This window comes from Pseudorca crassidens, chromosome 19, assembly GCF_039906515.1.
Source record: "Pseudorca crassidens isolate mPseCra1 chromosome 19, mPseCra1.hap1, whole genome shotgun sequence".
Classification (NCBI taxonomy): Eukaryota; Metazoa; Chordata; class Mammalia; order Artiodactyla; family Delphinidae; genus Pseudorca; species Pseudorca crassidens.
In genome coordinates this window covers 25,149,367-25,170,586 of record NC_090314.1, presented here as the reverse complement: position 1 = coordinate 25,170,586, position 21,220 = coordinate 25,149,367, and the positions used below count along the sequence as shown (strand labels likewise).

The 21,220-nt window shown below is 69.7% G+C and overlaps 11 non-coding genes across 11 annotated transcripts; all 11 read right to left on the bottom strand.

Annotated features, from left to right (window-relative positions):
* Positions 1 to 2,637: 2,637 nt before the first annotated feature.
* Positions 2,638 to 2,756, bottom strand: LOC137213391 (5S ribosomal RNA). Its single transcript, XR_010938031.1, has one exon. It is a non-coding gene; the product is annotated as a 5S ribosomal RNA (ribosomal RNA).
* Positions 2,757 to 3,694: 938 nt separating this feature from the next.
* On the bottom strand, positions 3,695 to 3,813 carry LOC137213390 (5S ribosomal RNA). The gene has a single exon (XR_010938030.1). It is a non-coding gene; the product is annotated as a 5S ribosomal RNA (ribosomal RNA).
* A 938-nt stretch (positions 3,814 to 4,751) lies between these two features.
* Positions 4,752 to 4,870, bottom strand: LOC137213389 (5S ribosomal RNA). Its single transcript, XR_010938029.1, has one exon. It is a non-coding gene; the product is annotated as a 5S ribosomal RNA (ribosomal RNA).
* Positions 4,871 to 7,570: 2,700 nt separating this feature from the next.
* Positions 7,571 to 7,689, bottom strand: LOC137213387 (5S ribosomal RNA). The gene has a single exon (XR_010938027.1). It is a non-coding gene; the product is annotated as a 5S ribosomal RNA (ribosomal RNA).
* A 937-nt stretch (positions 7,690 to 8,626) lies between these two features.
* Positions 8,627 to 8,745, bottom strand: LOC137213386 (5S ribosomal RNA). The gene has a single exon (XR_010938026.1). It is a non-coding gene; the product is annotated as a 5S ribosomal RNA (ribosomal RNA).
* Positions 8,746 to 11,445: 2,700 nt separating this feature from the next.
* LOC137213385 (5S ribosomal RNA) lies at positions 11,446 to 11,564 on the bottom strand. Its single transcript, XR_010938025.1, has one exon. It is a non-coding gene; the product is annotated as a 5S ribosomal RNA (ribosomal RNA).
* A 937-nt stretch (positions 11,565 to 12,501) lies between these two features.
* On the bottom strand, positions 12,502 to 12,620 carry LOC137213384 (5S ribosomal RNA). The gene has a single exon (XR_010938024.1). It is a non-coding gene; the product is annotated as a 5S ribosomal RNA (ribosomal RNA).
* A 2,701-nt stretch (positions 12,621 to 15,321) lies between these two features.
* LOC137213383 (5S ribosomal RNA) lies at positions 15,322 to 15,440 on the bottom strand. The gene has a single exon (XR_010938023.1). It is a non-coding gene; the product is annotated as a 5S ribosomal RNA (ribosomal RNA).
* A 937-nt stretch (positions 15,441 to 16,377) lies between these two features.
* LOC137213382 (5S ribosomal RNA) lies at positions 16,378 to 16,496 on the bottom strand. Its single transcript, XR_010938022.1, has one exon. It is a non-coding gene; the product is annotated as a 5S ribosomal RNA (ribosomal RNA).
* A 2,700-nt stretch (positions 16,497 to 19,196) lies between these two features.
* LOC137213381 (5S ribosomal RNA) lies at positions 19,197 to 19,315 on the bottom strand. The gene has a single exon (XR_010938021.1). It is a non-coding gene; the product is annotated as a 5S ribosomal RNA (ribosomal RNA).
* Positions 19,316 to 20,252: 937 nt separating this feature from the next.
* LOC137213380 (5S ribosomal RNA) lies at positions 20,253 to 20,371 on the bottom strand. The gene has a single exon (XR_010938020.1). It is a non-coding gene; the product is annotated as a 5S ribosomal RNA (ribosomal RNA).
* Between the last annotated feature and the right edge of the window lie 849 nt (positions 20,372 to 21,220).

Sequence of the window (21,220 nt, the reverse complement as noted above, 5' to 3'; positions counted from 1 at the left end):
CAGCCTGGCGGCCGGCCCGCCCCGGCAGGGCCCCCTCGCCCGCCCAGGCAGGGGGAACGGAGGTCTCGGGTATCGGGCGGCGGCGGAGGGTTTGGCGACCACCTCCCAGCCCAGGGCGGCCCTGACCCAGCAAACCCTTCGGCGCTTGGCGCCCCGCCCAAGATCCCGCACGTCGCTCACAGGGACGTGGCCCTGGAGGCTTCAGGGCCCGGGGCCCGCGGTCCCTTGGGCATCGGCCCTGCCCGCCCACGCGGCGCTAGGCGCAGCCCGGCCGCAGCCCGGGCCGGCCCTCCTGCCCGACAGCAGCCGGCCCGAAGCCACCGCGAGCCTCCATTGAGTCGCCACGGCCCCTCAGCCCCGGCAAGGCCACCCTTGCCCCCACACCCCCCGCCGAGCTCAGGACCCCGCCCCTGGTGGCCGGCAGGCCCGGGGAAGCGGCCCCTGCCCTCGATCCCGCTCCCGCACCCAACCGCGGTGACACGCCAGAGGGGCGGGGTGGTGGTGGGGCGGGGCTTTTGTCGGAGGGAGCTGTGGAGGGACACACCGGCACACAGGTGGCGGCGCCGGGGCTGGGCGCCGGTGGGGGCGGCCAGGTGCAGGTCGAGGGGCTCGCGGGCCGAAAGGACGGCAACTGGGCCCGCGGCGGAGTCTGGGTCTGGAGGGCTCTGAGCCTCCGTCCGCTCTGGTGCCTCGGGTCTACCGGCCCGATGCCTGGTAGCGTGACACCCCACCGGCCCACAGACGTAGCCTCCCCAGCTGTGCTCACAGCGAGTCCAACCGCAGCCTGCATCCCTCCGCGGGACACTTGGATTACTCCCGCGATCCCCACGAGGTGCGGCACCCGGCGGCCGAATGGGCTGAGATCCTGCCCTTGCGGCGCCCTGTGGCCACCTCCGCCTCCCTCACGGTACTGGCCGAGGCCTCGGACCAGCGGGCCCCGGCTCCCAGCTCAGCGCTGCTCCTCCGCCCCTCTGACCTCCTGCCCGACGTCCAGGCTACCGAGCACCCTCCACCCCCGCCCACCTTCATGCCACTCAGCCGGAACCCGGGAGGCAATGCCAACTACCAGGTGTATGACAGTCTGGTGCTGAAGCGGCAACCGCAGGAGGGCCAAGCGTGGGCCAACTCGCTGCTACCTTCCACCTCGGCCTCCAGGCCCTCTCTGCACGGGAGCCAGACTGGGAAAATGAACTTACCAGCAGCAAATGGGGGCAGGGGCAGGGGGCGGCAGGGCATGGAGAGAGGAATAAAGAGCGCCAGAGTCCAGGAAACATTGGTGGTCTGTGGCTTGGAAGCGCCACTCCTTCTGCCAGCCTGGGTCCCTGCGCTTGGCTTCCTGCAATAAGAAGCCAGTGTCCCCTTCTTGGCCTGAGGGTCCCTTTGGTTTAGTGGCCACAGTTGTGCCAGCAGGCCCCTCCTGGTCCTATACCATGCACTAAGTACATCTGCAGCTGCAGACTCCAAACCCCTGGTCTCTGGGCACCTCCTCTGTGTCTCAGCTGTCCCTGTCCACAGAGAGCCTCATACAAGAAGTTGCTTCCAAACTGGGAGGTTCCACATCTGGGCAGGTCCAGCTCCAGGCCCAGTGAAGGGCATGAAGAAGGCTGAGGCTCTGGACTCCAGCCAGGCCTTCAGCAGGCCTCTGAGGCCAAGGTCTTCCTAGTCTCAAGAGGGGCCAAGAGACGCAATGTGTCATTTGAACAAGTGAGTCAGCGGGCGGTGAGCGAATGAATGACCGCTCGAGGGGATGTATGCCGGCCACCGGGCCCTGTTTGACTGTCCAGGCTCAGCTTACCTGACCCTGGTTACCAGGGAATGCCACTCTGGGCCCTCCTTTTCATCCCCCTCCCTCACTGTGACCTCACCACCTGCCCCATTATGACCCAGTCTGGCTCCCAGTTAAAACTGGAGGGCAGAGGGCCCAGGCAGTCCTGGGACCAACGGCCATGGGTGAGCGAAACTACTACCGAGCCGAGCCGTTCACTGGCCCCATCCCCAGGAAATGCCAGGAGCAAGGATACTCAATTCTTCTGATCCCGGTCAGCTTCATCTTGCTCAACGTGGGGATCAACATGGTGACTATGGTCAGGGCAGGATCTGTGCAGCGCGGTTGGGGGAGCCCTGGGGTCTTGAAGGGGCTGAGGTGGGAGGGCTGCTGGGGTGTGACCGGACAAGGGTTGGATTTCAGGGCTCACCCTGCTCCCGGCCTCCCCCCTCCCCTTCTTCCCTCAACTCTGGAGGCATCTGAAGAGATTCTTGAGGGCACTTTTCAATCGTATTTTCCACAAAGGTGAGTGGGCGCCGGCGTGGGTTCAGGGGATGTGGGCCTGTCCCCTTTCTTCTATCCCTGCCTTGATTCTCAGCCCCTCAGGAACCCAGGCCCTGACCCATCTCGCCTTTCCCCACAGACAAGCAAGCCAGCTGTGTAGGCACCCATCGCATGTGCATGCGCTGCTCCGTGGATCCCAAGAACCTGTGCTCAAGAGTTTCTTCCCACTTCTGCCATCGCCCAAGCTTCCTGCTCGGGCAGGTAAACCACCTTGCCTACTGCCTGCAGCGGGGCTCGGCGGGGGCGGAGCCGGCGGCCCCCCCGCCGCGGGCGAGTAAAGGAGAAGGCGGGCGGAGCGGGAGGCAAAAAGCCTACAGCACCCGGTATTCCCAGGCGGTCTCCCATCCAAGTACTAACCAGGCCCGACCCTGCTTAGCTTCCGAGATCAGACGAGATCGGGCGCGTTCAGGGTGGTATGGCCGTAGACGGGGGCGGGGGGCCGCGGGCGGCCTCTTGAGGCCCAGTTTCGCTGGCGCTGGCGCCTTAACGCCAGCCTGGCGGCCAGCCCGCCCCGGCAGGGCCCCCTCGCCCGCCCAGGCAGGGGGAACGGAGGTCTCGGGTATCGGGCGGCGGCGGAGGGTTTGGCGACCACCTCCCAGCCCAGGGCGGCCGTGACCCAGCAAACCCTTCGGCGCTTGGCGCCCCGCCCAAGATCCCGCACGTCGCTCACAGGGACGTGGCCCCGGAGGCTTCAGGGCCCGGGGCCCGCGGTCCCTTGGGCATCGGCCCTGCCCGCCCACGCGGCGCTAGGCGCAGCCCGGCCGCAGCCCGGGCCGGCCCTCCTGCCCGACAGCAGCCGGCCCGAAGCCACCGCGAGCCTCCATTGAGTCGCCACGGCCCCTCAGCCCCGGCAAGGCCACCCTTGCCCCCACACCCCCCGCCGAGCTCAGGACCCCGCCCCTGGTGGCCGGCAGGCCCGGGGAAGCGGCCCCTGCCCTCGATCCCGCTCCCGCACCCGGCCGTGGTGACACGCCAGAGGGGCGGGGTGGTGGTGGGGCGGGGCTTTTGTCGGAGGGAGCTGTGGAGGGACACACCGGCACACAGGTGGCGGCGCCGGGGCTGGGCGCCGGTGGGGGCGGCCAGGTGCAGGTCGAGGGGCTCGCGGGCCGAAAGGACGGCAACTGGGCCCGCGGCGGAGTCTGGGTCCGGGCCAGCCACCCCGGGAGCGTCTGGGGTGCGGCTGCCTTCCAGGGCCGCCTTCTGGCCGCCTGGCCGGCCGGGCCGGCGGGGAGCGCCCCCGCCGGCGCGCGCCATGGTGGGAGGGGCCTGAGGAGGTGGGGCCTGCAGCGCGGCCCGGCGGGGGCGGAGCCGGCGGCCCCCGCCGCGGGCGAGTAAAGGAGAAGGCGGGCGGAGCGGGAGGCAAAAAGCCTACAGCACCCGGTATTCCCAGGCGGTCTCCCATCCAAGTACTAACCAGGCCCGACCCTGCTTAGCTTCCGAGATCAGACGAGATCGGGCGCGTTCAGGGTGGTATGGCCGTAGACGGGGGCGGGGGGCCGCGGGCGGCCTCTTGAGGCCCAGTTTCGCTGGCGCTGGCGCCTTAACGCCAGCCTGGCGGCCAGCCCGCCCCGGCAGGGCCCCCTCGCCCGCCCAGGCAGGGGGAACGGAGGTCTCGGGTATCGGGCGGCGGCGGAGGGTTTGGCGACCACCTCCCAGCCCAGGGCGGCCGTGACCCAGCAAACCCTTCGGCGCTTGGCGCCCCGCCCAAGATCCCGCACGTCGCTCACAGGGACGTGGCCCCGGAGGCTTCAGGGCCCGGGGCCCGCGGTCCCTTGGGCATCGGCCCTGCCCGCCCACGCGGCGCTAGGCGCAGCCCGGCCGCAGCCCGGGCCGGCCCTCCTGCCCGACAGCAGCCGGCCCGAAGCCACCGCGAGCCTCCATTGAGTCGCCACGGCCCCTCAGCCCCGGCAAGGCCACCCTTGCCCCCACACCCCCCGCCGAGCTCAGGACCCCGCCCCTGGTGGCCGGCAGGCCCGGGGAAGCGGCCCCTGCCCTCGATCCCGCTCCCGCACCCGGCCGCGGTGACACGCCAGAGGGGCGGGGTGGTGGTGGGGCGGGGCTTTTGTCGGAGGGAGCTGTGGAGGGACACACCGGCACACAGGTGGCGGCGCCGGGGCTGGGCGCCGGTGGGGGCGGCCAGGTGCAGGTCGAGGGGCTCGCGGGCCAAAAGGACGGCAACTGGGCCCGCGGCGGAGTCTGGGTCCGGGCCAGCCACCCCGGGAGCGTCTGGGGTGCGGCTGCCTTCCAGGGCCGCCTTCTGGCCGCCTGGCCGGCCGGGCCGGCGGGGAGCGCCCCCGCCGGCGCGCGCCATGGTGGGAGGGGCCTGAGGAGGTGGGGCCTGCAGCGCGGCCCGGCGGGGGCGGAGCCGGCGGCCCCCGCCGCGGGCGAGTAAAGGAGAAGGCGGGCGGAGCGGGAGGCAAAAAGCCTACAGCACCCGGTATTCCCAGGCGGTCTCCCATCCAAGTACTAACCAGGCCCGACCCTGCTTAGCTTCCGAGATCAGACGAGATCGGGCGCGTTCAGGGTGGTATGGCCGTAGACGGGGGCGGGGGGCCGCGGGCGGCCTCTTGAGGCCCAGTTTCGCTGGCGCTGGCGCCTTAACGCCAGCCTGGCGGCCGGCCCGCCCCGGCAGGGCCCCCTCGCCCGCCCAGGCAGGGGGAACGGAGGTCTCGGGTATCGGGCGGCGGCGGAGGGTTTGGCGACCACCTCCCAGCCCAGGGCGGCCCTGACCCAGCAAACCCTTCGGCGCTTGGCGCCCCGCCCAAGATCCCGCACGTCGCTCACAGGGACGTGGCCCCGGAGGCTTCAGGGCCCGGGGCCCGCGGTCCCTTGGGCATCGGCCCTGCCCGCCCACGCGGCGCTAGGCGCAGCCCGGCCGCAGCCCGGGCCGGCCCTCCTGCCCGACAGCAGCCGGCCCGAAGCCACCGGGAGCCACCATTGAGTCGCCACGGCCCCTCAGCCCCGGCAAGGCCACCCTTGCCCCCACACCCCCCGCCGAGCTCAGGACCCCGCCCCTGGTGGCCGGCAGGCCCGGGGAAGCGGCCCCTGCCCTCGATCCCGCTCCCGCACCCAACCGCGGTGACACGCCAGAGGGGCGGGGTGGTGGTGGGGCGGGGCTTTTGTCGGAGGGAGCTGTGGAGGGACACACCGGCACACAGGTGGCGGCGCCGGGGCTGGGCGCCGGTGGGGGCGGCCAGGTGCAGGTCGAGGGGCTCGCGGGCCGAAAGGACGGCAACTGGGCCCGCGGCGGAGTCTGGGTCTGGAGGGCTCTGAGCCTCCATCCGCTCTGGTGCCTCGGGTCTACCGGCCCGATGCCTGGTAGCGTGACACCCCACCGGCCCACAGACGTAGCCTCCCCAGCTGTGCTCACAGCGAGTCCAACCGCAGCCTGCATCCCTCCGCGGGACACTTGGATTACTCCCGCGATCCCCACGAGGTGCGGCACCCGGCGGCCGAATGGGCTGAGATCCTGCCCTTGCGGCGCCCTGTGGCCACCTCCGCCTCCCTCACGGTACTGGCCGAGGCCTCGGACCAGCGGGCCCCGGCTCCCAGCTCAGCGCTGCTCCTCCGCCCCTCTCACCTCCTGCCCGACATCCAGGCTACCGAGCACCCTCCACCCCCGCCCACCTTCATGCCACTCAGCCGGAACCCGGGAGGCAATGCCAACTACCAGGTGTATGACAGTCTGGTGCTGAAGCGGCAACCGCAGGAGGGCCAAGCGTGGGCCAACTCGCTGCTACCTTCCACCTCGGCCTCCAGGCCCTCTCTGCACGGGAGCCAGACTGGGAAAATGAACTTACCAGCAGCAAATGGGGGCAGGGGCAGGGGGCGGCAGGGCATGGAGAGAGGAATAAAGAGCGCCAGAGTCCAGGAAACATTGGTGGTCTGTGGCTTGGAAGCGCCACTCCTTCTGCCAGCCTGGGTCCCTGCGCTTGGCTTCCTGCAATAAGAAGCCAGTGTCCCCTTCTTGGCCTGAGGGTCCCTTTGGTTTAGTGGCCACAGTTGTGCCAGCAGGCCCCTCCTGGTCCTATACCATGCACTAAGTACATCTGCAGCTGCAGACTCCAAACCCCTGGTCTCTGGGCACCTCCTCTGTGTCTCAGCTGTCCCTGTCCACAGAGAGCCTCATACAAGAAGTTGCTTCCAAACTGGGAGGTTCCACATCTGGGCAGGTCCAGCTCCAGGCCCAGTGAAGGGCATGAAGAAGGCTGAGGCTCTGGACTCCAGCCAGGCCTTCAGCAGGCCTCTGAGGCCAAGGTCTTCCTAGTCTCAAGAGGGGCCAAGAGACGCAATGTGTCATTTGAACAAGTGAGTCAGCGGGCGGTGAGCGAATGAATGACCGCTCGAGGGGATGTATGCCGGCCACCGGGCCCTGTTTGACTGTCCAGGCTCAGCTTACCTGACCCTGGTTACCAGGGAATGCCACTCTGGGCCCTCCTTTTCATCCCCCTCCCTCACTGTGACCTCACCACCTGCCCCATTATGACCCAGTCTGGCTCCCAGTTAAAACTGGAGGGCAGAGGGCCCAGGCAGTCCTGGGACCAACGGCCATGGGTGAGCGAAACTACTACCGAGCCGAGCCGTTCACTGGCCCCATCCCCAGGAAATGCCAGGAGCAAGGATACTCAATTCTTCTGATCCCGGTCAGCTTCATCTTGCTCAAGGTGGGGATCAACATGGTGACTATGGTCAGGGCAGGATCTGTGCAGCGCGGTTGGGGGCGCCCTGGGGTCTTGAAGGGGCTGAGGTGGGAGGGCTGCTGGGGTGTGACCGGACAAGGGTTGGATTTCAGGGCTCACCCTGCTCCCGGCCTCCCCCCTCCCCTTCTTCCCTCAACTCTGGAGGCATCTGAAGAGATTCTTGCGGGCACTTTTCAATCGTATTTTCCACAAAGGTGAGTGGGCGCCGGCGTGGGTTCAGGGGATGTGGGCCTGTCCCCTTTCTTCTATCCCTGCCTTGATTCTCAGCCCCTCAGGAACCCAGGCCCTGACCCATCTCGCCTTTCCCCACAGACAAGCAAGCCAGCTGTGTAGGCACCCATCGCATGTGCATGCGCTGCTCCGTGGATCCCAAGAACCTGTGCTCAAGAGTTTCTTCCCACTTCTGCCATCGCCCAAGCTTCCTGCTCGGGCAGGTAAACCACCTTGCCTACTGCCTGCAGCGGGGCTCGGCGGGGGCGGAGCCGGCGGCCCCCCCGCCGCGGGCGAGTAAAGGAGAAGGCGGGCGGAGCGGGAGGCAAAAAGCCTACAGCACCCGGTATTCCCAGGCGGTCTCCCATCCAAGTACTAACCAGGCCCGACCCTGCTTAGCTTCCGAGATCAGACGAGATCGGGCGCGTTCAGGGTGGTATGGCCGTAGACGGGGGCGGGGGCCGACGGCTGCCTCTTGAGGCCCAGTTTCGCTGGCGCTGGCGCCTTAACGCCAGCCTGGCGGCCGGCCCGCCCCGGCAGGGCCCCCTCGCCCGCCCAGGCAGGGGGAACGGAGGTCTCGGGTATCGGGCGGCGGCGGAGGGTTTGGCGACCACCTCCCAGCCCAGGGCGGCCCTGACCCAGCAAACCCTTCGGCGCTTGGCGCCCCGCCCAAGATCCCGCACGTCGCTCACAGGGACGTGGCCCCGGAGGCTTCAGGGCCCGGGGCCCGCGGTCCCTTGGGCATCGGCCCTGCCCGCCCACGCGGCGCTAGGCGCAGCCCGGCTGCAGCCCGGGCCGGCCCTCCTGCCCGACAGCAGCCGGCCCGAAGCCACCGCGAGCCTCCATTGAGTCGCCACGGCCCCTCAGCCCCGGCAAGGCCACCCTTGCCCCCACACCCCCCGCCGAGCTCAGGACCCCGCCCCTGGTGGCCGGCAGGCCCGGGGAAGCGGCCCCTGCCCTCGATCCCGCTCCCGCACCCGGCCGCGGTGACACGCCAGAGGGGCGGGGTGGTGGTGGGGCGGGGCTTTTGTCGGAGGGAGCTGTGGAGGGACACACCGGCACACAGGTGGCGGCGCCGGGGCTGGGCGCCGGTGGGGGCGGCCAGGTGCAGGTCGAGGGGCTCGCGGGCCGAAAGGACGGCAACTGGGCCCGCGGCGGAGTCTGGGTCCGGGCCAGCCACCCCGGGAGCGTCTGGGGTGCGGCTGCCTTCCAGGGCCGCCTTCTGGCCGCCTGGCCGGCCGGGCCGGCGGGGAGCGCCCCCGCCGGCGCGCGCCATGGTGGGAGGGGCCTGAGGAGGTGGGGCCTGCAGCGCGGCCCGGCGGGGGCGGAGCCGGCGGCCCCCGCCGCGGGCGAGTAAAGGAGAAGGCGGGCGGAGCGGGAGGCAAAAAGCCTACAGCACCCGGTATTCCCAGGCGGTCTCCCATCCAAGTACTAACCAGGCCCGACCCTGCTTAGCTTCCGAGATCAGACGAGATCGGGCGCGTTCAGGGTGGTATGGCCGTAGACGGGGGCGGGGGGCCGCGGGCGGCCTCTTGAGGCCCAGTTTCGCTGGCGCTGGCGCCTTAACGCCAGCCTGGCGGCCGGCCCGCCCCGGCAGGGCCCCCTCGCCCGCCCAGGCAGGGGGAACGGAGGTCTCGGGTATCGGGCGGCGGCGGAGGGTTTGGCGACCACCTCCCAGCCCAGGGCGGCCCTGACCCAGCAAACCCTTCGGCGCTTGGCGCCCCGCCCAAGATCCCGCACGTCGCTCACAGGGACGTGGCCCCGGAGGCTTCAGGGCCCGGGGCCCGCGGTCCCTTGGGCATCGGCCCTGCCCGCCCACGCGGCGCTAGGCGCAGCCCGGCCGCAGCCCGGGCCGGCCCTCCTGCCCGACAGCAGCCGGCCTGAAGCCACCGGGAGCCACCATTGAGTCGCCACGGCCCCTCAGCCCCGGCAAGGCCACCCTTGCCCCCACACCCCCCGCCGAGCTCAGGACCCCGCCCCTGGTGGCCGGCAGGCCCGGGGAAGCGGCCCCTGCCCTCGATCCCGCTCCCGCACCCAACCGCGGTGACACGCCAGAGGGGCGGGGTGGTGGTGGGGCGGGGCTTTTGTCGGAGGGAGCTGTGGAGGGACACACCGGCACACAGGTGGCGGCGCCGGGGCTGGGCGCCGGTGGGGGCGGCCAGGTGCAGGTCGAGGGGCTCGCGGGCCGAAAGGACGGCAACTGGGCCCGCGGCGGAGTCTGGGTCTGGAGGGCTCTGAGCCTCCATCCGCTCTGGTGCCTCGGGTCTACCGGCCCGATGCCTGGTAGCGTGACACCCCACCGGCCCACAGACGTAGCCTCCCCAGCTGTGCTCACAGCGAGTCCAACCGCAGCCTGCATCCCTCCGCGGGACACTTGGATTACTCCCGCGATCCCCACGAGGTGCGGCACCCGGCGGCCGAATGGGCTGAGATCCTGCCCTTGCGGCGCCCTGTGGCCACCTCCGCCTCCCTCACGGTACTGGCCGAGGCCTCGGACCAGCGGGCCCCGGCTCCCAGCTCAGCGCTGCTCCTCCGCCCCTCTCACCTCCTGCCCGACATCCAGGCTACCGAGCACCCTCCACCCCCGCCCACCTTCATGCCACTCAGCCGGAACCCGGGAGGCAATGCCAACTACCAGGTGTATGACAGTCTGGTGCTGAAGCGGCAACCGCAGGAGGGCCAAGCGCGGGCCAACTCGCTGCTACCTTCCACCTCGGCCTCCAGGCCCTCTCTGCACGGGAGCCAGACTGGGAAAATGAACTTACCAGCAGCAAATGGGGGCAGGGGCAGGGGGCGGCAGGGCATGGAGAGAGGAATAAAGAGCGCCAGAGTCCAGGAAACATTGGTGGTCTGTGGCTTGGAAGCGCCACTCCTTCTGCCAGCCTGGGTCCCTGCGCTTGGCTTCCTGCAATAAGAAGCCAGTGTCCCCTTCTTGGCCTGAGGGTCCCTTTGGTTTAGTGACCACAGTTGTGCCAGCAGGCCCCTCCTGGTCCTATACCATGCACTAAGTACATCTGCAGCTGCAGACTCCAAACCCCTGGTCTCTGGGCACCTCCTCTGTGTCTCAGCTGTCCCTGTCCACAGAGAGCCTCATACAAGAAGTTGCTTCCAAACTGGGAGGTTCCACATCTGGGCAGGTCCAGCTCCAGGCCCAGTGAAGGGCATGAAGAAGGCTGAGGCTCTGGACTCCAGCCAGGCCTTCAGCAGGCCTCTGAGGCCAAGGTCTTCCTAGTCTCAAGAGGGGCCAAGAGACGCAATGTGTCATTTGAACAAGTGAGTCAGCGGGCGGTGAGCGAATGAATGACCGCTCGAGGGGATGTATGCCGGCCACCGGGCCCTGTTTGACTGTCCAGGCTCAGCTTACCTGACCCTGGTTACCAGGGAATGCCACTCTGGGCCCTCCTTTTCATCCCCCTCCCTCACTGTGACCTCACCACCTGCCCCATTATGACCCAGTCTGGCTCCCAGTTAAAACTGGAGGGCAGAGGGCCCAGGCAGTCCTGGGACCAACGGCCATGGGTGAGCGAAACTACTACCGAGCCGAGCCGTTCACTGGCCCCATCCCCAGGAAATGCCAGGAGCAAGGATACTCAATTCTTCTGATCCCGGTCAGCTTCATCTTGCTCAACGTGGGGATCAACATGGTGACTATGGTCAGGGCAGGATCTGTGCAGCGCGGTTGGGGGCGCCCTGGGGTCTTGAAGGGGCTGAGGTGGGAGGGCTGCTGGGGTGTGACCGGACAAGGGTTGGATTTCAGGGCTCACCCTGCTCCCGGCCTCCCCCCTCCCCTTCTTCCCTCAACTCTGGAGGCATCTGAAGAGATTCTTGCGGGCACTTTTCAATCGTATTTTCCACAAAGGTGAGTGGGCGCCGGCGTGGGTTCAGGGGATGTGGGCCTGTCCCCTTTCTTCTATCCCTGCCTTGATTCTCAGCCCCTCAGGAACCCAGGCCCTGACCCATCTCGCCTTTCCCCACAGACAAGCAAGCCAGCTGTGTAGGCACCCATCGCATGTGCATGCGCTGCTCCGTGGATCCCAAGAACCTGTGCTCAAGAGTTTCTTCCCACTTCTGCCATCGCCCAAGCTTCCTGCTCGGGCAGGTAAACCACCTTGCCTACTGCCTGCAGCGGGGCTCGGCGGGGGCGGAGCCGGCGGCCCCCCCGCCGCGGGCGAGTAAAGGAGAAGGCGGGCGGAGCGGGAGGCAAAAAGCCTACAGCACCCGGTATTCCCAGGCGGTCTCCCATCCAAGTACTAACCAGGCCCGACCCTGCTTAGCTTCCGAGATCAGACGAGATCGGGCGCGTTCAGGGTGGTATGGCCGTAGACGGGGGCGGGGGCCGACGGCTGCCTCTTGAGGACCAGTTTCGCTGGCGCTGGCGCCTTAACGCCAGCCTGGCGGCCGGCCCGCCCCGGCAGGGCCCCCTCGCCCGCCCAGGCAGGGGGAACGGAGGTCTCGGGTATCGGGCGGCGGCGGAGGGTTTGGCGACCACCTCCCAGCCCAGGGCGGCCCTGACCCAGCAAACCCTTCGGCGCTTGGCGCCCCGCCCAAGATCCCGCACGTCGCTCACAGGGACGTGGCCCCGGAGGCTTCAGGGCCCGGGGCCCGCGGTCCCTTGGGCATCGGCCCTGCCCGCCCACGCGGTGCTAGGCGCAGCCCGGCTGCAGCCCGGGCCGGCCCTCCTGCCCGACAGCAGCCGGCCCGAAGCCACCGCGAGCCTCCATTGAGTCGCCACGGCCCCTCAGCCCCGGCAAGGCCACCCTTGCCCCCACACCCCCCGCCGAGCTCAGGACCCCGCCCCTGGTGGCCGGCAGGCCCGGGGAAGCGGCCCCTGCCCTCGATCCCGCTCCCGCACCCGGCCGCGGTGACACGCCAGAGGGGCGGGGTGGTGGTGGGGCGGGGCTTTTGTCGGAGGGAGCTGTGGAGGGACACACCGGCACACAGGTGGCGGCGCCGGGGCTGGGCGCCGGTGGGGGCGGCCAGGTGCAGGTCGAGGGGCTCGCGGGCCGAAAGGACGGCAACTGGGCCCGCGGCGGAGTCTGGGTCCGGGCCAGCCACCCCGGGAGCGTCTGGGGTGCGGCTGCCTTCCAGGGCCGCCTTCTGGCCGCCTGGCCGGCCGGGCCGGCGGGGAGCGCCCCCGCCGGCGCGCGCCATGGTGGGAGGGGCCTGAGGAGGTGGGGCCTGCAGCGCGGCCCGGCGGGGGCGGAGCCGGCGGCCCCCGCCGCGGGCGAGTAAAGGAGAAGGCGGGCGGAGCGGGAGGCAAAAAGCCTACAGCACCCGGTATTCCCAGGCGGTCTCCCATCCAAGTACTAACCAGGCCCGACCCTGCTTAGCTTCCGAGATCAGACGAGATCGGGCGCGTTCAGGGTGGTATGGCCGTAGACGGGGGCGGGGGGGCCGCGGGCGGCCTCTTGAGGCCCAGTTTCGCTGGCGCTGGCGCCTTAACGCCAGCCTGGCGGCCGGCCCGCCCCGGCAGGGCCCCCTCGCCCGCCCAGGCAGGGGGAACGGAGGTCTCGGGTATCGGGCGGCGGCGGAGGGTTTGGCGACCACCTCCCAGCCCAGGGCGGCCCTGACCCAGCAAACCCTTCGGCGCTTGGCGCCCCGCCCAAGATCCCGCACGTCGCTCACAGGGACGTGGCCCCGGAGGCTTCAGGGCCCGGGGCCCGCGGTCCCTTGGGCATCGGCCCTGCCCGCCCACGCGGCGCTAGGCGCAGCCCGGCCGCAGCCCGGGCCGGCCCTCCTGCCCGACAGCAGCCGGCCCGAAGCCACCGGGAGCCACCATTGAGTCGCCACGGCCCCTCAGCCCCGGCAAGGCCACCCTTGCCCCCACACCCCCCGCCGAGCTCAGGACCCCGCCCCTGGTGGCCGGCAGGCCCGGGGAAGCGGCCCCTGCCCTCGATCCCGCTCCCGCACCCAACCGCGGTGACACGCCAGAGGGGCGGGGTGGTGGTGGGGCGGGGCTTTTGTCGGAGGGAGCTGTGGAGGGACACACCGGCACACAGGTGGCGGCGCCGGGGCTGGGCGCCGGTGGGGGCGGCCAGGTGCAGGTCGAGGGGCTCGCGGGCCGAAAGGACGGCAACTGGGCCCGCGGCGGAGTCTGGGTCTGGAGGGCTCTGAGCCTCCATCCGCTCTGGTGCCTCGGGTCTACCGGCCCGATGCCTGGTAGCGTGACACCCCACCGGCCCACAGACGTAGCCTCCCCAGCTGTGCTCACAGCGAGTCCAACCGCAGCCTGCATCCCTCCGCGGGACACTTGGATTACTCCCGCGATCCCCACGAGGTGCGGCACCCGGCGGCCGAATGGGCTGAGATCCTGCCCTTGCGGCGCCCTGTGGCCACCTCCGCCTCCCTCACGGTACTGGCCGAGGCCTCGGACCAGCGGGCCCCGGCTCCCAGCTCAGCGCTGCTCCTCCGCCCCTCTCACCTCCTGCCCGACGTCCAGGCTACCGAGCACCCTCCACCCCCGCCCACCTTCATGCCACTCAGCCGGAACCCGGGAGGCAATGCCAACTACCAGGTGTATGACAGTCTGGTGCTGAAGCGGCAACCGCAGGAGGGCCAAGCGTGGGCCAACTCGCTGCTACCTTCCACCTCGGCCTCCAGGCCCTCTCTGCACGGGAGCCAGACTGGGAAAATGAACTTACCAGCAGCAAATGGGGGCAGGGGCAGGGGGCGGCAGGGCATGGAGAGAGGAATAAAGAGCGCCAGAGTCCAGGAAACATTGGTGGTCTGTGGCTTGGAAGCGCCACTCCTTCTGCCAGCCTGGGTCCCTGCGCTTGGCTTCCTGCAATAAGAAGCCAGTGTCCCCTTCTTGGCCTGAGGGTCCCTTTGGTTTAGTGGCCACAGTTGTGCCAGCAGGCCCCTCCTGGTCCTATACCATGCACTAAGTACATCTGCAGCTGCAGACTCCAAACCCCTGGTCTCTGGGCACCTCCTCTGTGTCTCAGCTGTCCCTGTCCACAGAGAGCCTCATACAAGAAGTTGCTTCCAAACTGGGAGGTTCCACATCTGGGCAGGTCCAGCTCCAGGCCCAGTGAAGGGCATGAAGAAGGCTGAGGCTCTGGACTCCAGCCAGGCCTTCAGCAGGCCTCTGAGGCCAAGGTCTTCCTAGTCTCAAGAGGGGCCAAGAGACGCAATGTGTCATTTGAACAAGTGAGTCAGCGGGCGGTGAGCGAATGAATGACCGCTCGAGGGGATGTATGCCGGCCACCGGGCCCTGTTTGACTGTCCAGGCTCAGCTTACCTGACCCTGGTTACCAGGGAATGCCACTCTGGGCCCTCCTTTTCATCCCCCTCCCTCACTGTGACCTCACCACCTGCCCCATTATGACCCAGTCTGGCTCCCAGTTAAAACTGGAGGGCAGAGGGCCCAGGCAGTCCTGGGACCAACGGCCATGGGTGAGCGAAACTACTACCGAGCCGAGCCGTTCACTGGCCCCATCCCCAGGAAATGCCAGGAGCAAGGATACTCAATTCTTCTGATCCCGGTCAGCTTCATCTTGCTCAACGTGGGGTTCAACATGGTGACTATGGTCAGGGCAGGATCTGTGCAGCGCGGTTGGGGGCGCCCTGGGGTCTTGAAGGGGCTGAGGTGGGAGGGCTGCTGGGGTGTGACCGGACAAGGGTTGGATTTCAGGGCTCACCCTGCTCCCGGCCTCCCCCCTCCCCTTCTTCCCTCAACTCTGGAGGCATCTGAAGAGATTCTTGAGGGCACTTTTCAATCGTATTTTCCACAAAGGTGAGTGGGCGCCGGCGTGGGTTCAGGGGATGTGGGCCTGTCCCCTTTCTTCTATCCCTGCCTTGATTCTCAGCCCCTCAGGAACCCAGGCCCTGACCCATCTCGCCTTTCCCCACAGACAAGCAAGCCAGCTGTGTAGGCACCCATCGCATGTGCATGCGCTGCTCCGTGGATCCCAAGAACCTGTGCTCAAGAGTTTCTTCCCACTTCTGCCATCGCCCAAGCTTCCTGCTCGGGCAGGTAAACCACCTTGCCTACTGCCTGCAGCGGGGCTCGGCGGGGGCGGAGCCGGCGGCCCCCCCGCCGCGGGCGAGTAAAGGAGAAGGCGGGCGGAGCGGGAGGCAAAAAGCCTACAGCACCCGGTATTCCCAGGCGGTCTCCCATCCAAGTACTAACCAGGCCCGACCCTGCTTAGCTTCCGAGATCAGACGAGATCGGGCGCGTTCAGGGTGGTATGGCCGTAGACGGGGGCGGGGGCCGACGGCTGCCTCTTGAGGACCAGTTTCGCTGGCGCTGGCGCCTTAACGCCAGCCTGGCGGCCGGCCCGTCCCGGCAGGGCCCCCTCGCCCGCCCAGGCAGGGGGAACGGAGGTCTCGGGTATCGGGCGGCGGCGGAGGGTTTGGCGACCACCTCCCAGCCCAGGGCGGCCCTGACCCAGCAAACCCTTCGGCGCTTGGCGCCCCGCCCAAGATCCCGCACGTCGCTCACAGGGACGTGGCCCCGGAGGCTTCAGGGCCCGGGGCCCGCGGTCCCTTGGGCATCGGCCCTGCCCGCCCACGCGGCGCTAGGCGCAGCCCGGCCGCAGCCCGGGCCGGCCCTCCTGCCCGACAGCAGCCGGCCCGAAGCCACCGCGAGCCTCCATTGAGTCGCCACGGCCCCTCAGCCCCGGCAAGGCCACCCTTGCCCCCACACCCCCCGCCGAGCTCAGGACCCCGCCCCTGGTGGCCGGCAGGCCCGGGGAAGCGGCCCCTGCCCTCGATCCCGCTCCCGCACCCGGCCGCGGTGACACGCCAGAGGGGCGGGGTGGTGGTGGGGCGGGGCTTTTGTCGGAGGGAGCTGTGGAGGGACACACCGGCACACAGGTGGCGGCGCCGGGGCTGGGCGCCGGTGGGGGCGGCCAGGTGCAGGTCGAGGGGCTCGCGGGCCGAAAGGACGGCAACTGGGCCCGCGGCGGAGTCTGGGTCCGGGCCAGCCACCCCGGGAGCGTCTGGGGTGCGGCTGCCTTCCAGGGCCGCCTTCTGGCCGCCTGGCCGGCCGGGCCGGCGGGGAGCGCCCCCGCCGGCGCGCGCCATGGTGGGAGGGGCCTGAGGAGGTGGGGCCTGCAGCGCGGCCCGGCGGGGGCGGAGCCGGCGGCCCCCGCCGCGGGCGAGTAAAGGAGAAGGCGGGCGGAGCGGGAGGCAAAAAGCCTACAGCACCCGGTATTCCCAGGCGGTCTCCCATCCAAGTACTAACCAGGCCCGACCCTGCTTAGCTTCCGAGATCAGACGAGATCGGGCGCGTTCAGGGTGGTATGGCCGTAGACGGGGGCGGGGGGCCGCGGGCGGCCTCTTGAGGCCCAGTTTCGCTGGCGCTGGCGCCTTAACGCCAGCCTGGCGGCCAGCCCGCCCCGGCAGGGCCCCCTCGCCCGCCCAGGCAGGGGAAACGGAGGTCTCGGGTATCGGGCGGCGGCGGAGGGTTTGGCGACCACCTCCCAGCCCAGGGCGGCCGTGACCCAGCAAACCCTTCAGCGCTTGGCGCCCCGCCCAAGATCCCGCACGTCGCTCACAGGGACGTGGCCCCGGAGGCTTCAGGGCCCGGGGCCCGCGGTCCCTTGGGCATCGGCCCTGCCCGCCCACGCGGCGCTAGGCGCAGCCCGGCCGCAGCCCGGGCCGGCCCTCCTGCCCGACAGCAGCCGGCCCGAAGCCACCGGGAGCCACCATTGAGTCGCCACGGCCCCTCAGCCCCGGCAAGGCCACCCTTGCCCCCACACCCCCCGCCGAGCTCAGGACCCCGCCCCTGGTGGCCGGCAGGCCCGGGGAAGCGGCCCCTGCCCTCGATCCCGCTCCCGCACCCAACCGCGGTGACACGCCAGAGGGGCGGGGTGGTGGTGGGGCGGGGCTTTTGTCGGAGGGAGCTGTGGAGGGACACACCGGCACACAGGTGGCGGCGCCGGGGCTGGGCGCCGGTGGGGGCGGCCAGGTGCAGGTCGAGGGGCTCGCGGGCCGAAAGGACGGCAACTGGGCCCGCGGCGGAGTCTGGGTCTGGAGGGCTCTGAGCCTCCATCCGCTCTGGTGCCTCGGGTCTACCGGCCCGATGCCTGGTAGCGTGACACCCCACCGGCCCACAGACGTAGCCTCCCCAGCTGTGCTCACAGCGAGTCCAACCGCAGCCTGCATCCCTCCGCGGGACACTTGGATTACTCCCGCGATCCCCACGAGGTGCGGCACCCGGCAGCCGAATGGGCTGAGATCCTGCCCTTGCGGCGCCCTGTGGCCACCTCCGCCTCCCTCACGGTACTGGCCGAGGCCTCGGACCAGCGGGCCCCGGCTCCCAGCTCAGTGCTGCTCCTCCGCCCCTCTGACCTCCTGCCCGACGTCCAGGCTACCGAGCACCCTCCACCCCCGCCCACCTTCATGCCACTCAGCCGGAACCCGGGAGGCAATGCCAACTACCAGGTGTATGACAGTCTGGTGCTGAAGCGGCAACCGCAGGAGGGCCAAGCGTGGGCCAACTCGCTGCTACCTTCCACCTCGGCCTCCAGGCCCTCTCTGCACGGGAGCCAGACTGGGAAAATGAACTTACCAGCAGCAAATGGGGGCAGGGGCAGGGGGCGGCAGGGCATGGAGAGAGGAATAAAGAGCGCCAGAGTCCAGGAAACATTGGTGGTCTGTGGCTTGGAAGCGCCACTCCTTCTGCCAGCCTGGGTCCCTGCGCTTGGCTTCCTGCAATAAGAAGCCAGTGTCCCCTTCTTGGCCTGAGGGTCCCTTTGGTTTAGTGGCCACAGTTGTGCCAGCAGGCCCCTCCTGGTCCTATACCATGCACTAAGTACATCTGCAGCTGCAGACTCCAAACCCCTGGTCTCTGGGCACCTCCTCTGTGTCTCAGCTGTCCCTGTCCACAGAGAGCCTCATACAAGAAGTTGCTTCCAAACTGGGAGGTTCCACATCTGGGCAGGTCCAGCTCCAGGCCCAGTGAAGGGCATGAAGAAGGCTGAGGCTCTGGACTCCAGCCAGGCCTTCAGCAGGCCTCTGAGGCCAAGGTCTTCCTAGTCTCAAGAGGGGCCAAGAGACGCAATGTGTCATTTGAACAAGTGAGTCAGCGGGCGGTGAGCGAATGAATGACCGCTCGAGGGGATGTATGCCGGCCACCGGGCCCTGTTTGACTGTCCAGGCTCAGCTTACCTGACCCTGGTTACCAGGGAATGCCACTCTGGGCCCTCCTTTTCATCCCCCTCCCTCACTGTGACCTCACCACCTGCCCCATTATGACCCAGTCTGGCTCCCAGTTAAAACTGGAGGGCAGAGGGCCCAGGCAGTCCTGGGACCAACGGCCATGGGTGAGCGAAACTACTACCGAGCCGAGCCGTTCACTGGCCCCATCCCCAGGAAATGCCAGGAGCAAGGATACTCAATTCTTCTGATCCCGGTCAGCTTCATCTTGCTCAACGTGGGGATCAACATGGTGACTATGGTCAGGGCAGGATCTGTGCAGCGCGGTTGGGGGAGCCCTGGGGTCTTGAAGGGGCTGAGGTGGGAGGGCTGCTGGGGTGTGACCGGACAAGGGTTGGATTTCAGGGCTCACCCTGCTCCCGGCCTCCCCCCTCCCCTTCTTCCCTCAACTCTGGAGGCATCTGAAGAGATTCTTGAGGGCACTTTTCAATCGTATTTTCCACAAAGGTGAGTGGGCGCCGGCGTGGGTTCAGGGGATGTGGGCCTGTCCCCTTTCTTCTATCCCTGCCTTGATTCTCAGCCCCTCAGGAACCCAGGCCCTGACCCATCTCGCCTTTCCCCACAGACAAGCAAGCCAGCTGTGTAGGCACCCATCGCATGTGCATGCGCTGCTCCGTGGATCCCAAGAACCTGTGCTCAAGAGTTTCTTCCCACTTCTGCCATCGCCCAAGCTTCCTGCTCGGGCAGGTAAACCACCTTGCCTACTGCCTGCAGCGGGGCTCGGCGGGGGCGGAGCCGGCGGCCCCCCCGCCGCGGGCGAGTAAAGGAGAAGGCGGGCGGAGCGGGAGGCAAAAAGCCTACAGCACCCGGTATTCCCAGGCGGTCTCCCATCCAAGTACTAACCAGGCCCGACCCTGCTTAGCTTCCGAGATCAGACGAGATCGGGCGCGTTCAGGGTGGTATGGCCGTAGACGGGGGCGGGGGCCGACGGCTGCCTCTTGAGGACCAGTTTCGCTGGCGCTGGCGCCTTAACGCCAGCCTGGCGGCCGGCCCGTCCCGGCAGGGCCCCCTCGCCCGCCCAGGCAGGGGGAACGGAGGTCTCGGGTATCGGGCGGCGGCGGAGGGTTTGGCGACCACCTCCCAGCCCAGGGCGGCCCTGACCCAGCAAACCCTTCGGCGCTTGGCGCCCCGCCCAAGATCCCGCACGTCGCTCACAGGGACGTGGCCCCGGAGGCTTCAGGGCCCGGGGCCCGCGGTCCCTTGGGCATCGGCCCTGCCCGCCCACGCGGCGCTAGGCGCAGCCCGGCCGCAGCCCGGGCCGGCCCTCCTGCCCGACAGCAGCCGGCCCGAAGCCACCGCGAGCCTCCATTGAGTCGCCACGGCCCCTCAGCCCCGGCAAGGCCACCCTTGCCCCCACACCCCCCGCCGAGCTCAGGACCCCGCCCCTGGTGGCCGGCAGGCCCGGGGAAGCGGCCCCTGCCCTCGATCCCGCTCCCGCACCCGGCCGCGGTGACACGCCAGAGGGGCGGGGTGGTGGTGGGGCGGGGCTTTTGTCGGAGGGAGCTGTGGAGGGACACACCGGCACACAGGTGGCGGCGCCGGGGCTGGGCGCCGGTGGGGGCGGCCAGGTGCAGGTCGAGGGGCTCGCGGGCCGAAAGGACGGCAACTGGGCCCGCGGCGGAGTCTGGGTCCGGGCCAGCCACCCCGGGAGCGTCTGGGGTGCGGCTGCCTTCCAGGGCCGCCTTCTGGCCGCCTGGCCGGCCGGGCCGGCGGGGAGCGCCCCCGCCGGCGCGCGCCATGGTGGGAGGGGCCTGAGGAGGTGGGGCCTGCAGCGCGGCCCGGCGGGGGCGGAGCCGGCGGCCCCCGCCGCGGGCGAGTAAAGGAGAAGGCGGGCGGAGCGGGAGGCAAAAAGCCTACAGCACCCGGTATTCCCAGGCGGTCTCCCATCCAAGTACTAACCAGGCCCGACCCTGCTTAGCTTCCGAGATCAGACGAGATCGGGCGCGTTCAGGGTGGTATGGCCGTAGACGGGGGCGGGGGGCCGCGGGCGGCCTCTTGAGGCCCAGTTTCGCTGGCGCTGGCGCCTTAACGCCAGCCTGGCGGCCAGCCCGCCCCGGCAGGGCCCCCTCGCCCGCCCAGGCAGGGGAAACGGAGGTCTCGGGTATCGGGCGGCGGCGGAGGGTTTGGCGACCACCTCCCAGCCCAGGGCGGCCGTGACCCAGCAAACCCTTCAGCGCTTGGCGCCCCGCCCAAGATCCCGCACGTCGCTCACAGGGACGTGGCCCCGGAGGCTTCAGGGCCCGGGGCCCGCGGTCCCTTGGGCATCGGCCCTGCCCGCCCACGCGGCGCTAGGCGCAGCCCGGCCGCAGCCCGGGCCGGCCCTCCTGCCCGACAGCAGCCGGCCCGAAGCCACCGGGAGCCACCATTGAGTCGCCACGGCCCCTCAGCCCCGGCAAGGCCACCCTTGCCCCCACACCCCCCGCCGAGCTCAGGACCCCGCCCCTGGTGGCCGGCAGGCCCGGGGAAGCGGCCCCTGCCCTCGATCCCGCTCCCGCACCCAACCGCGGTGACACGCCAGAGGGGCGGGGTGGTGGTGGGGCGGGGCTTTTGTCGGAGGGAGCTGTGGAGGGACACACCGGCACACAGGTGGCGGCGCCGGGGCTGGGCGCCGGTGGGGGCGGCCAGGTGCAGGTCGAGGGGCTCGCGGGCCGAAAGGACGGCAACTGGGCCCGCGGCGGAGTCTGGGTCTGGAGGGCTCTGAGCCTCCATCCGCTCTGGTGCCTCGGGTCTACCGGCCCGATGCCTGGTAGCGTGACACCCCACCGGCCCACAGACGTAGCCTCCCCAGCTGTGCTCACAGCGAGTCCAACCGCAGCCT